We start from the raw sequence: 12,849 nt of genomic DNA, 5'->3' as shown, positions 1-12,849 counted from the left end.
TTTAGATGAGGGGTTTATATACTAATCCCATGGTAGGGAGGGAGGGAGAGGGTGGGGGCAATAACCTCATATTTTTGCATTTTGGACACTATATATCGTGAAGGATTGATTGATGGATTAGCCCCGCCTAAAATCTGAAGATGGATCGACCGCCCTGCTTATGCTTTATAGAGACCATTTAAAGCTCGTCTGCACTAGTTTGGCCAAGAAGGATTAGACAACCCAGCGTGGTCACTAATAGGTGGTTATCTCATCAGCCCAGCTCTCAATTATGGGGGACCAACGGGCACTGTTTTCTATATATAGGGAGCAAGTAGCTACAAGTAAGTGCAGTGGGACTTTAATGTCAAGTTGTACCAACAAGAGAAGTAATATCTCGCTTTGACAATTATGGAGAGAAAGGGAGAGGGGGGTGGGAGGAGTAGAAAAAAAAATCCTTCCAGAGTTTCTTGGCAATAATCATGTCATCAATCTGCCGAGGGCAACATTGTGCTTCTTGGCACTCCGTTAAGATTGGACTTATCATGATCATATCGTGATTAGTGTTCGTTACTTGCTTGATTGGCGCATTTGAAAATATCATGGATAGTCGCTCTTGAGTACGGTGTTAGGCGATGTCTGAATATGGAATGAAATATGACTTCGAAAAATGTCTTTTAGTAAAAAAAATAAAAATAAAAATGACTGAACTGCCGGTGACTAGAAGTTACAAATATTGCATAAAATGTTGACCTTTTATTTGGATAAATTATAGCTCAATAGCATAAAAGTAGAGGTGAGGTAATTAAGTGCTTTGGACACTTTATGAGAGATGTAAAGGGCGTGGGGTCGAGGCCTGGCGAGGCACTGACAAATTGTGTGAGCATTTATCTACATTGCTACGAAACGGCGCGGGAGGGAGCGGGAGACGATAGTCAATACATAATAGTCTCATAGTTTGTTGTTGTTGTTGTTGTTTTTTTTTTTGGGGGGGGGGGGGGGGGGTCATCGCTTATCTGAAGATGCGCTCCTACAACTCGATACTTCTTCCGCCCCGCTCCCCTGGAATCGGTTGCTAAGTCGCCAACTGACACGCAACAAATCTGTTGTTATCCCAACAAGGAGTTAGGTTCGTCATATAATATCGCCACCTCACGGAGGAGTAAGATGCTCAGGTCTTTAGCTTAGAGATAAGGGAGATGTGAGAGAATTGGAGAGTGGGGAAGAGAGAAAGGGAGAGAGAGACAGAGAGAAGGGGAGAGATAGAGAAAAGAAAGAAATAGAGAGAAAGAGAAAGAGTGAAAGAGAATCAGACAGAAATCGAGAGAGCGAGAGAGAGAGAGAGAGAGAAAGAAAGAGAAACCCTCTCTCTTTTCCTCTGAGGATAGAATTTCTAAATGACTTCGAGTCATAGAGGAGAAACATAATGATAAATCCACTGACACAAAGATACTGGTGACTAAAAGGTTCTTCAACTTTTACTCCTGCAACGCAAGCAATTGCTCCGCGGTCAATATCCTGCACTAACCAAATTCTGAATTTCAACCTTGGACCAAACTCCAAAGCTAACCCTACGTCCGTAAACCTATACTTAAAACCCAATTCCATCCACAAACCTATACCTAGAAAATGATTTCTTTGACAAATCAAAACCCGGACTAAATGAGGGTATCTGAATTATGCTTATATACATTTTGGGAGCGAGGGCAGCGAACAAAATTAATGAGAGAATGTCACACTTTATACTTTTGAAACATTGACTTCCTTGACGCCTCTGAACATAATTGTCGCGCTCAATTTTGTTTTATTTGTCACCCCACTTTTTACTCAATTTCACATGATTTTAATACTTCCTTCTTTTCTTTTTTTACAGGCGATTTACATGTCTGTCCTCTTGTTATAATGTACCATGCAATACATCAATAATTTATAATTTGAAATATACGGCTCGGTGAAATTAGATCCGTTTATGACCTCAGGATTTTTATTTTTATGACGCAATGTAAGCTTTAAAATAAAATTATGTTTACCTACGATTTACATTTAACGCCCTCTTTAAAAAAAACATGAACAAAATGAGTCATTAAAACTATCCTTATTCGTCTCGCGAATCAAGAAATGAGAGGAGAAAGAAAACCACGCTCCTAAACCACCTGAGAGAAAGACACGGATGAAAATAAACACACGTAGCTCTACCAAAACACATCGAAATCAATTAAGTAGAAATGGGGAATCTTTAATTGTATTCAAGAGGAGTCACCACGTGTTTGAATCAGATTCAAAACGCTGAGTGTATTATGCTAAGCCAGTGCTAGCGTACGTGGGAATAGTGGCGTCAGAGAATAGCTTTTCACTGACGCCGCTGGCTACTACTCATCGGTGTATAAGCCGCGGTTTATTTAAATGAAGCACAGAGGGAGGGAGAGTGAGAGAGAGAGAGAGAGAGAGAGAGAAAAAGGGAGAGAGAGAGAGAGGGAGAGAGAGAGAGAGATATATTAACTGGAGTAGGTTTGGATAGGAAAAAAAGTAAGTATTGGAGACAGGGTACGCATTTGCATGCCTCTGAATACAATGGGATAAACGCGAGTTGAAAGAATTATGTTAATCCCGAGCGCATATTAGTGATGTCAATTTAAGTTGTCGGTTTAAAAGTAGAAGTAAAAATGATTTAAAATTACCCTTTCAGGAAGTAATTTGCAATTCTGTATATATAGTAACCGTTTAAGTTAATCCATATTATTATAATATTGACAAAATGATCGAAACGGAAGTTCTTCCTAATCAGGGGGTGCTACTTCTGTCACGACAGGCACACACTATTCGAGCAAGCATAGACACGTTAATAGTGACCGACAGTCGATGAAAGGTATTTCACGTTAAATGCCAGGAGAAAATTCCTATTTTTTTGGATTAGTAAAACGTAGCATCCTAGAGCATTTCAGAGCCTAAACAGACCGTTTTAGCCTTAGTTGTGCAGGGAGGTGTTTCCCACCTCCCTGAGTTTTGTATACATTTGCTTGCATGTTATTTTCAAAACTTGGGGGAGGGAACGAGCCTCCTGAAAATGCCTTCCTCCTTTCATTATTCAACGTTTATACTATCTTTGTCAATTCATTTGAGAGAATATCCTTTGTTCATTCGAAGCTTTCCTCGAAATTCATTTCTCTTTAGATATTCAAAATATTCTTCAATCAAGCCGCAGAATCCAAGATTGCCACAGATGATACGTGCATACGTCAGGACTAACAAGAAGATCTGATAGTTAATGATAAATGAAGTTTTTTGTACAAACAAATGAACTCATTCACATCTTTTGCACTGATTTTGAGGATCACTTAGTATTAGTGAGAGTCTCTACATATTGGGACAATTTTGTCTTAAAGCCCAACTGCACTACTTATAGCTACTTGCGCCCTCTATATAGCAAACAATGCCTAATCGGTGCCTGTTGGTCCCCCATGATGCACTTTTCCTCATCTAAATTGAGAGCTGATTTGATGAAATAACCACCTGTCAGTGACCTTGCAGGGAGGTCTAATCCCCCTGGCCAAACGAGTGCAGACGGGCTTAATAAAAAGAGCTACGTGTAAATTAGTACACCAGATTATGATCTTTGTTTGTGTTTGTGTTGGGGATGAAGGGTGTTTTCGTGAGGGTCGTTTTCTTATCCTTGCGAGGCCTATCACATTTCAAAATAGATTTCGTTCTATGAATATTATTAGCGTTTGAAGCACCAATTAATACTGTTTTAAAGCTCTTTTGATTGCGACCGTGTCTCATTGAATCCTTCTGTGCCCAATAGTAATTCCGTCATTCCAGGGCAGTCATGGTGTTTACGCGATTCACAGCACTAAATTGAAAATTAGGAAACAAATTTATCATTTAATCCACCTCTCGATGTAAGTATGAAATAGGCAGAATAATTTGGTTAACATGCAAAACCTCTTCAGTAAGATTCTACCGTGTTCGACGAATGTGTTGTATGCTTTTTTTTTAAATCCTATAAGTATCTGATGTTAACAACTTTTTTTTTTTAAATGAATAAGAAATGATATTGTCTCTTGCGTTTCATTCACATCGGAAAGCGACGTACAGTAAAGTGTTTTCCTGAAATTCCATTTTTTTGTTGAAAACTCACTATAATATTTTGTAATGGTCTATTTTTGGATCGGTCCTCCCCTTTTGTTTGTTTACAAAGAACATCAACTGATTGGACCACTGATCACCGTCCAAAAATAACTCAGGAGCCTGGCTAAATGAATCGGGACCAATGTTTAAAAATGCAGATCAAAGTGATAAACGACGCGACGAGACACTGAAGTTTGACGAGGGGAGAAAAGAGGGCCAACTATAGTATTTACTATGAATCATCCATTGACGTCAGTAGACCAACTTTACTGGAATTCGATCTTTTGTTCAAGAGGGTTCTATTATGATTTCTCCGCATGAAGTAGCCTCTGTGATCACTGGAGGGTAGCAGCTTCAGTCCAACGTCCAATAGTACAAAAATATATATACATACAATTAATGCATAGACCGTACAGCAGCTCCAATCTGCTATCCATTTATGGGCATGCATTCTTGGGACTTTATGTAAATAAGTTCGGATAGCCTACCGGTAAACGAGCGCTATTGAATAGTGCAACACATGATCATGAAAGGACTTGTGCAAACGGAAATTGTGATATCATATTTCTATAGGCTGGTTCACTGCTTTGTGAGGTGCATGCATGGGCCATTTGAAGAAAAAAAGTCGCGTTTTGGCTCAAATTGAAAAGAATCCAATTACATAAAAGAAGTTTTGCCAGAACGCACGGGAGAAGAATACTTTTTAAGAAAAAAAAAAACTTCCGGGGGATTCTCCCTTTTTTAGGCATTGTGTCAGACTTTGCTCTGAGCGTTGAGTTTTGAATTAACGGATATGAAATTTGACAAGGCTTTTTTTGTATTTATCATGATTAAACGGTGAAATCAGTTCCACGAAAAAAAGTAATAATCAGATGATAGTTCACTTTGGGAGCTAACATTATTTAAAGCAGAATACTAACCAAATGTATTTAAACCATGAACAAGTACTACAATAATTTCTTTCTGTAAACTATTATATCATTATTATATGTTAACAAAAAATTATTCAAAATGTTGACATGTTCATGAACTTGGAAAAGAATGTAAGAGAACCCCTCTCTTAACGTTATTAGAAAACTGGTCATCGTATAGTGAGTGAAATTTAGATATAAAAGTTTAAATAATCGTACCACAGTAGGAATAGCCCTAAAATTAATGATATTATCACCACAAGAGCAATACTGAATGTCAAGAGAATTTCATAAGACTTTTGCATTCCATGTTATGTGGGTTGATCAAATATAAAATATATAAAGTAAGTAACTCTATCGGTAACATTTATTCATTTGTGTAAATTCATGCATTACCTTTAAATCTATTGTATCATTTGAATTGATATGTATTACCTTTAATAACTTCTATGAATATATATATATATATACCTGTAGTTCCTATTAACCTATGGCTATCTTCAAATGGATTATCATCCTACTGAACATTTTAAGCAGTCATAGGTTGCGTCCCATGTACATAACGTTAACGTTTGCACGTCTTGTTTGACATTTTGATAAAGATACAAAACCGGATATACAAGTAAAAAACGGACAAGGTTCAACAGTGCCAAGATCTCTAAGGAAAGAATAACAGAAATGTACATTTAATTAACAAATGTAAAATTATTTTGTAATTTACATTGACATTTAAGTTCTGACTTAGGAAGCTTACTGTTCCAAGTGCTTGTTGTTATTGATTCAATGTTAAATTATATAGATCTATATGGTTAAACTGCAGTTTTATATAAAAGCAATACTTGTTTTACTTATTGAAATTCATAATCATCATTACCCAGAGAATTACGAAAATCAATCAATAAATTGACGCATCAATAAATTAATCAATATTTCATATAGGGTCATTTGTATCTTCTCCTCTAAACCGTTAAAAAAAATCCTTGAATTTTCTTTGATAGAGGAAATAATATCGCCTGAAATCGAGTGTATTTAGTCGTATGCGGTCGGGTTAACAACTTTCATCGAAGCGGAGAAGGCAATGCAAACGTGAAAGAGAGAGAGAAAAAAAAGGTAAAGAGAAGAGAGAAAGAAAGAGAAAGAGAGAGAGAGAGAGAGAGAGAGAGAGAGGGAAAGGGAGAGGAGAGAGAGGGAGAGAGAGAGAGAGAGAGAGAGAGAGAAAGGGAGGGGAAAGAGAGAGAGAGAGAGAGAGAGAGAGAGGGAGAGAAAGTGAAGGGAGAGAAAAAATGAGATAGAGAGAATGAGAGAAAGACCCTCGGGGGGGGGGGGGGTGAGAGGGGGAGAGAGAGGGAGAGTGAGGGTAGAAATTGAGAGAAATATAGATATAGAGATTGAGAGAGATAGATCATAAAGATGGATACAGAGGAAAAGTATATATAGATACAACAGAAAAGAGCATCTGAGAAGAAGTAAAGAAACTAAAATTTATAATATTCTTGTGAGGACTTTGCTGATCAGCTTGCTTTTGGCAACTAGTCCCTAAGGACCATTCTCTTGGGTGAATCTTCACCAAAGGATGTGTTTCCATAATCTCGAAGCTAAGATAATAAAATACATTCTATCCGACCGCTGAAACCAACCACCGCGGGAGAAGAGTGATGTTTTATTCTGATGGAATTTGAATGCATGGAATAAGAAAATTTCAAAGATTTTAGGAAATGAAATTGCTTGTATTCTCTACCTGCTTTACACATATTTTTGTCCCAAGGCTTCTGAGGAAAGTTCTGAAACCAAACAGTAATCTAACTAATTCCGAAATTCATGGATGTATACCCTCTACACAAAGGAGGGATGGGTGAGGAAAAGCCCGAGGATTTTGCAACAGAAATAACAGCTAATCAGTAAATGTTTGAGAGAATCTACTTGTTTTGTAGTGTACTGGTTACCAGTGGCGTAGAATAGATTGGCGCCGTTGTACATCCCACCATGTTAACAGTTGTATCCATATAGGAAATAATTGGCGCTTCATTCTTATATTGATTTACTTACATGTAGTAAACAATGTTACGCGATTGTTAGTGTGCCCTAGATTGTACGAAAATCGTTTAAACAAGCCTACTTCAAAAAAAGATATTGGGAATTTGGTATACGTTTAAGGTCTTGCAACCACCCCCTGTTTGGATATTCCTGGGAACGCCAATGGTAACAGACACAGCAACGACTCAAACTCTGCAAAAATTAATGTCAGTTGATCTAAAATGATCGAAATCCACATGAAATTTGTATATATCTCAATGAACAACCCACTTAAAATAAGCATTCCCCGAGAAAAAATAAACAACGATGATATAAAGCGATCTTATGTTCTTATAGGGGTGTGTTCCAATTGATTTACCTCCCATTAAAAAAAAAAATCACCACCGTAAAAAAAGAAAACCCGCGAGAACAGCTAGCTTAATTGATGTGTGTTATCTCACATCAGTACAATGGGAACACTCCTTGTAGAGACCTGCGACTTCTCGAAGCATGAACTCGCCGTAAACCTTGAATTTCTGACATCGAATATTGGTTCGTCCTTCGCCTGCTCCCCCATATACTTTACTGTCAAACCATGCAAACAGAACTGGGCAATGTATACATTATACGCGATGGAAAACTGAATATTGATTCCCGCTAACTATTGAATTATACGCCATCGCTGGAGTGGTGGGGGAAAACCGAAGAAGACAATTATGAGTGTGCATGGTGCTGTCAAGGATATCCATGCATTGCATATCAAATAGTAATTCAATAAAGCGCTTTATATTCAAAGAGAAAAGCAAGAATTATTTTACAATGCTGAGATGATGTTAATGGTAAAACACTGCTATAAACCCCTCTTGTAAAAAGAAATCGTGTATATAAAGTAGGCAGGATACATGTTTTCGTAAAATGCTTACGAGTTGATAATCGTTATAATTTTGTTGGTGTTCATAAACACAATTATTTCCATGATTTTGTACAGACAAATGTAATTTACATGATTACGTGATTGTGCTTCTGTCGCTAGTTCACCGATAGCCAGCATGCATTTATCCCCTTTATCTAGTAAGTATGATAAATCACCAGTCGAATGGGAAAGTAGAAATTTTCACACAATGTTAAGAAGTGGCTAATATTACAACACTGTTGTAAAGGCGCCGGAACGGAAGATTTTTGGGGCTTTTCATTAAAAAATATATATAATCGTTTCATCAATGTCTACATTGTCTACCACTAATGAAGAAAGAAAAAAATCTTATGCATACTAAATAAGTTACGTGCAAGATGAGATAAAGAGAGAGAGATGAAAGTGTTTTTTTTTAAAGTTAGCCTTTATCAGTCTTCGGATCTTGATGTCAACAAGTCATCATGCAACGGCGTGACAAACTTGAGATTTAAATTCAAACTAAAGTTAATTCATGACCTTTAATGAAACTTCACTGCTAATAATAAACTCCGTATCATAAAGAGTGCTGTATTAGGCATAGTTCTAATTTATATAAAAAATCATTTAAACTATAAGATAGAAGAGATTAGTGTCCGGAATAGAATTTGATGTCAGTTTATATTAGACTTTGTTGTCGTGCGACTAATAGACATTCTAGCTAGGCTTTGTATCGGCCTTTTAATAGGTCAAGTTTATTTCTGAACTACAACGATTTTTTTTCATTTTAAGGTAATCTGCCTTCTTTTTTTAATGGTATTTATTCTTGAAGCGTTCGTTAACAAAATGGAATAGGACATGATATTATACACGATTTTTCATCGTACTACATGTACATTGCATGTACTATAGACTAGCGTGGCGTTTTTTAATCGCAGCGGGGACCACGTGATTCAAAGATGCGCGCCAAGCCCGTTAGACTGCGCTCCCTAAACAGTGATAACGAACATCATCATGCATAGGGCCCCGGGGGTGTGCGGTGCTAATTTGCGCCACGAAGCAGCCATTAAACATCGTCGCCATATACTCTCCATATATACGCACATCATTCTTTTCTCTCCACTCTTTCCGCACACACACTCATGTATTATTTGTAATTCTGAAATCCACTCTTTTTTCTGAGACTCTTTACAATAGGATAAAACAAAATGAAGTAAAAATAAAAAATACCAAAACATACATTGAACATAGAATACAATATAATACAATGAAATAAAATTGTAATAGATTAAATTGAACAAAATAAAATGGAATCAAATGTAAGAAATATTTCAAAATAAATCAAAATGAAATAAATACAAAAATGAATCAAATAAAGTTAGATAAAACTATACTGAGACTCTATGCAGAAAGAAAAATATTTGCTCAAAATATAAAACTATCTTAATTTATTCGCAAGCTCATATTGTCCTATTGGATATATTTTTGATACTCGATCTCACATTCCTTCCTATTCCTTCCCTTCACTTTTCTTCTTCTTTTTCTTTCGTCTTTTCTTCTCTTTCCTAGAAGTTGGAGGGAAAAAAATCTCACTGAAACCACAAGCGTATTCTTTGTCTAAGAGCTATAGGCTTTGACGCTCTGCCTCAAAGATTTAGATCCCGAATTGAAGAAAAAACGCATTTGCGGCTTTTCTAACTATTTCGTCCATTTTTGCAATGGAGCTTCGTACTCGAAAACGTTGAATACTGGTCAAGAAATTAAATTGCAACCAAATTTATTTTGTCTGGAAACAATTGGAGAAAAACATGTTAATCGTGTAGTACATTATATTGTTTTTGTGTATTCTGGGATGTTTTGGAATCATTAAAATCGATAAGTAATTGACTCACTTTTACACTAAAGATCCAATAATTTGTTTGAAAATGCATTTCAGTTTACCAAGTGTCTGGCTAAAAACCAAAGATCGAAATTTTCGTTCACTCTAAACCTAATTACTCTCATAAATTCATATATGCGATGTTTAACATGGTGTATGCAGTACTCTGCTTCTGATTTTGAGAATGACGTTATACATGGCCATTTAGTATGGTCATAGCCTGTTGGTGCTTCAGCGCTAAGTGTCATTTGCATGTAAGGCAAGAGCATCGTCCCGCGTTTAAACCTTGATCTTGCAGTGCTCTCAGCCTCTGTTTGCACAGAGGTCTCGATTACTGAACCTCACGGCAAAAAGCAGAATTAACCTCTTTGACCAGTCGTTTTTAGCATCGTTGGAGCCTTCGTGGGAGGGTGGCGCCAAAAGTTGAGATGAGCATAAACTACCGCAGGGAGATAGCACGGGCGGATGGATATGGAAATGAAATATAGCCCAAGCTGCTTCGTGGGACTTGTGTCCATAAAAAGATCGCATTAAAGCTGTATTGTGAGATATTCTTACCCGTTTGGGAGATTATAATATATGTTTATACAAATGCTACCTAGTAATTGCAATGAGAAACAGGACTCAATAGACTACTACGTGGGCAATGTTGGCTTATACAAATTACCCATTATATTTGATCTGAAGACGCGTATCGTAAAAAATCGATGCAAGGAACATGTTACTTGCACTTGAAATCTAGACCATCATTTTTTTTTCAATTTAGTGTTAACTGGATTTAGTATTAAGTTATGACATTTATAAAAATGTATTTAATTATTTTCCCCCTTTGATCTCCATCGGTTACATTTACTTCTTTGTTTAAAATGATTTGAATTTGAAGGCATTAGCAAAATTTCTTGATGAAATGGTAATTGTTACCCTGTCAAGAAAATGCAAACATGAAACAAAAAGTTCTAACAAAGGGAAACTTGAAAAACTGCAACTGAATATTATTTGTGCCGTTTCGATTAGAGAAAGAAATATTTGAGCGTAATCTATTTAGTATTGACAAGTTAGAAAGATATCGCTATCAAAATACAATACTATGACGTTGATATACTAGTAAGGATATAAATGCTCAGTTCCTCAAAACAAGATATATAACGAGTGAAATGAAGAAGGATGTAAAATAAATTTCTGGCGAGGAGATGATCAAGAGAGCCTGGGAATAGGATTACTAAGTAAAAGATTAACCGGTATCCTTCTAATTAACATACAATGAAGATGAGTGTACATATTTTCATTGGTATATATATACATATATATATATTTGAACATGCATATGTATCTTTAAAACAGTTTTGAGTTAAAAGCGTGTTGTGAAATACATGAAATAAATGTTAATTGAAATTGAACAGTGTGTTTTATTCTCTTTACATTTGAATAAGGCTCCAAAATACAGAATTATTTCATCATGATCAGTCGCAAAGAAAAAAAGGTGAGACGCAATAATGCAAAATAAATAGAAAAACTATTGCTTTTGTTTGAACATAAAGACATAAGGGTATTAGAGTTAGAGGCCACTTTTCTTTTCAAAATATTTAATAAAGGACTAGTTTAAAAGAAAGAAAATTATAATAATTGTGGAGCAAGATACGATTATCATTTATGGCAATTGTAAGTTATTGATAACTGCTATTTTGGCTATAATAATGGTACCTGTATTATTTCAAAATTATTTTTATCAAATTCTAAACCCATTCTTTTTATTCTTATTTGTTTGTTTTCATTGATATTTTTCTATTTTTACTAGATTTGGATCATTCTTCTTGAGACTTACAAGAATATATTTTTCCTGAAAACGTATCCATAATTTAAAACAATTTTAAGCGCTTTGACAACCGCATTGAAATGTTAAGTAAAATATATATCCAAATGAATCTCAATTGTGAAATTGCAACGAATATTTTATTATTGGTAATTTTGTTTGATTGATAGGACAAAATTACTTCAGTGATATTGATTTTATTAACCAAACGAAACGGATATTGTTCGTTTGAGCGTAAACGTAGAGTAAAGAAATCGATTAAAAAACTAAAATTAAACGATTTCTAAATGTGTTAGTGGTTAGAAATATTAACTTACTACTATACTTTTGAAACGGTTAACACTGGATTGAAATCTTAAGGATTTGTATTTAAACTCGTTTGATTATATATATATATATATATAATAGAACAAATAATTCAATTTGGAAAATCCTCCGACACGGCAATATACAAATGATGATTAAAACAAATAAACAAAAATCCTTGAGCTTTCACTTCTTCAAATAAAAACATATATATATATATATATATATATATATATATTACATTCATACACACACAAACCCACCTCGGCCTACATGATATGTATAATGTGATTGTCACCTTAGGATTTATTTGGTGTCTTTTATTAACGCAATTTTGTTTACAGTTGTCTAAATATAAAGAAAGGTTACGAAGATAAATCACCATGAATGATATCAAATTAAGTAATTTTGGTATGGGTCTCTTTTTAGATGAAATGAAAGATACGATTATGAGTTTATGCGTCTCTTATCTTGCAAACCAGGCATTATTATGCAAACGGAGCTTCCCTTTTTTCCTGCTAAAATTGGAAGCGCAATGTTGGTGAGACTTTTTAACTCGTTTAGGCTTGATTATAAATGATTCTAAATGCCCACCATCCACTATTCATGTGACAGTTCAACAAATGCATGATTTTTTTTACCCGGCGCTATCAGGCGCATTGATATAGCAACCGTCAATTTCGTGTGTCAGATGTACAGGTGTATACACCATGTCACCATGCCGCGTTCTTCTTATTCACCAGTTGCTTTCGTTTAGAGATGCAATTTAAGGCTCATTTGCATCTTTTATTCGCATTTTGAAGGACATCCACAATGTCCATATCGTAGGCCGATCGAAAATCTGGTTTTCTGCGTCTAGCTGCACGGCGACATGACAGTGCGGCCTGATGACGTCGTCATTTTTTTCACCCAAAATGCAAAGAGAGAGAGAGAG

Source organism: Strongylocentrotus purpuratus, unplaced genomic scaffold (genome assembly GCF_000002235.5).
Source record: "Strongylocentrotus purpuratus isolate Spur 01 unplaced genomic scaffold, Spur_5.0 spur5_scaffold_2, whole genome shotgun sequence".
In the NCBI taxonomy this organism is placed as follows: Eukaryota; Metazoa; Echinodermata; class Echinoidea; order Camarodonta; family Strongylocentrotidae; genus Strongylocentrotus; species Strongylocentrotus purpuratus.
The sequence above is the reverse complement of the archived record's forward strand: the minus strand, read 5'-3'. Positions refer to the sequence as shown.